Genomic DNA, 2,385 nt, shown 5'->3' with positions numbered 1-2,385 from the left:
TTTTCTTCCTACTTTACCGACCAGTCCATCATTGCTTTTTCTGGCTATTCTTCCATACCTCTTTTTGACAATTTTCTTTGGGGTTCCAGCCTTTCTCTCTCCTCTTCTCCATCTATCATATTTCTCCAAGTTACCTCATGCTCACATGACCCTGCCTAGTTGAACGTTGCCCTATCCTGATTATTTTCAAACCTATCTCCTCACCTGTCTATCCAATGTCATCTATAGTTTGTTTTTTAGGGTCCCATCCTGGATAACACACAACTAGTTCAGATTAGTGAAAATCCCCTTCATAAATATTCTCCCCCCCACCCATCTTTTTTTGTTGGCTACACCAATTGTCCCCTCTGCCACCCCTCCTTTCTATCAATTCTGTTAAACTAATTGTTCATATCTGGGTTTAACTCCCACCTGAAATAATGCAGCTTTCCCCTCTCCACAAGTTAGTTGCATAGGAAAAGACTCAAGTAAATTATCCTTCCACCCTATTTTCATAGTTAATGTATAAATCCATTTCCCATTTATTCTACTAACCATTGTATTGCATTGTACCAATTAAAAGAATAGTAACTTAGTTAAGATTCACTCATATTAAGCCACCTAGAATTTACAGGTGCTTCCTACATATTTTGTGATATTACTGAATTCTTATAGCTACATAAGATTTTTTTCTTTAAGGAGTTTATGACGGTATTATGGAAAGATGACCGATCAGACTTAAGAAGCCTAAAAGCATAGACAAAAACAATGTTACACAAATTACAGAAATGGTTTCTCACCAGTTTAGTGCTCAAATATACCAAAACACATACACTAAAATATTGCCTCATGTATCTCAAAAATCAAAGATGATATGGCTTTGGGTATCTTTGGCCACTGGAATATTGAGAAACCCTTTCCATAATTTATGTAACAGTTTTGCCTGTGCTTTTTGGCTTCTTAAGTCTCACCTCTCATCTTCCCATAACACTGTCATAAACTCCTTTGAAGAAAAATTCTTAGGTAGATATGCCCAACATACACACAGTCTAGCAGAAGGCAGTACCCTGAAGACTAATGAGTTCAGAGAAGGATAAGCTTTCCATAGGTGACAGATTACTTCATCAAATGCTATGGCAAAGTAGGCTGTTACTTATGACAGCCTATGCCTTTCTGAAGTTAGTCTCTAAGGGTGCCTATACACAAGCACGGAGACTAACCCAATGCACTGGAATTCCAGTGTGTTGAAGCAGACTTGATTAATTGAGTCTGCTAGAGTGCCATGCTCCAGCAGCCTCCTGTATCTTGTATTTCAGCATCCCTGCACTTAAAAATGCCAGTGGGGATGCTTAAACTAAAGCTCGTCAAATGAGCTTTAATTCAAGCTCCCCCCACTGCCATTTTGAAGTGTGGGGACACTGAAACAGGAGACACAGCAGCATGAATACTGCGTGCCCCCAGAGGCTGGGGGGGCATGGCGAGCTCCTGCAGGTGACAGCGGTGCTGTTGGCAGTGGGAGCATGGCAGCAGCAAGTGCAGAGCTCCCGCAGGTGGCCGCGGTGCTGTTGGTGGGGAGGTGGGGGGCAGTGCCAAATCACAGTCAGCGACCACCCACAGATGCTGCTGGCAGCATTGGCCAGTGGCGATCATGGACTGCATCAGTCCATGATCATGGATCGGTGGTGTTGGCGGCAAGGTGGGGAGGTAGCGAGCAGCACTGCCAGCAGTGTCAGTGACACCTTTCTGCAGGGAGTGCACCACCACGCTCAGGGGGTGCACCCATGTGCACCCTCTATGCTTCGCCAATGCACAGAGGTGCTTTAATCAGAGTGGCTCCAAGAGCCTCTCTAATTAAAGCACTGCTCTCCTCACTCCCAGAGCACGTGTAAAAGTGCCCTAAGATACCATCTTGTCCTGACTTTCTTCTAACTTTAGACAAAGACAGCTAACTATTTCTCTATATACAGTCTAAAACTAAAAAGATTTCCAAGTAAAGAGAGACTCATATGTTTTAATGTCTTTCTGACTAGTGACTAATGGCTAGTCTTTCTGGCCCAGCCAGCCAGGACTGGTGAGACTTTGGAGTAACTGTTTACTTGAATGGAGGTATTCTGTTACAGAAAGGGTGTGTCTACATGTGCAGTTGTTTGGGAACAGATTTGTTTCTCAGGGCACTAGCCTGCTCCAGGCCTCCTTTCGCCCTGTTCCGTCCCCCTGCAGCAGCCAGGGGATGCTGGAGGTGCTTGCCACAGCTGCCTGGGGCCAGGGGCACTCTGTAAAAGCCAGCCCTATGTGGTGCTCCCCAGCCACCTGCATTACTAGCCCAGAGCTGTCTGCAGCATGCTGGTACAGCTCTCTATAACTCTGTCACCAGAGCCTGTGCCCAACATGTGATGGCTGCTGAAC

General features: G+C 45.1%; 1 pseudogene; it reads right to left on the bottom strand.

The window, feature by feature from the left end:
- Positions 1-717: 717 nt before the first annotated feature.
- Positions 718-2,385, bottom strand: part of LOC112549512 — a 3,392-nt pseudogene continuing 1,724 nt past the window's right edge.

The sequence above is a fragment of the Alligator sinensis genome, unplaced genomic scaffold, assembly GCF_000455745.1.
Source record: "Alligator sinensis unplaced genomic scaffold, ASM45574v1 scaffold860_1, whole genome shotgun sequence".
Classification (NCBI taxonomy): domain Eukaryota; kingdom Metazoa; phylum Chordata; order Crocodylia; family Alligatoridae; genus Alligator; species Alligator sinensis.
This window is presented reverse-complemented; position numbering and strand designations above follow the sequence as displayed.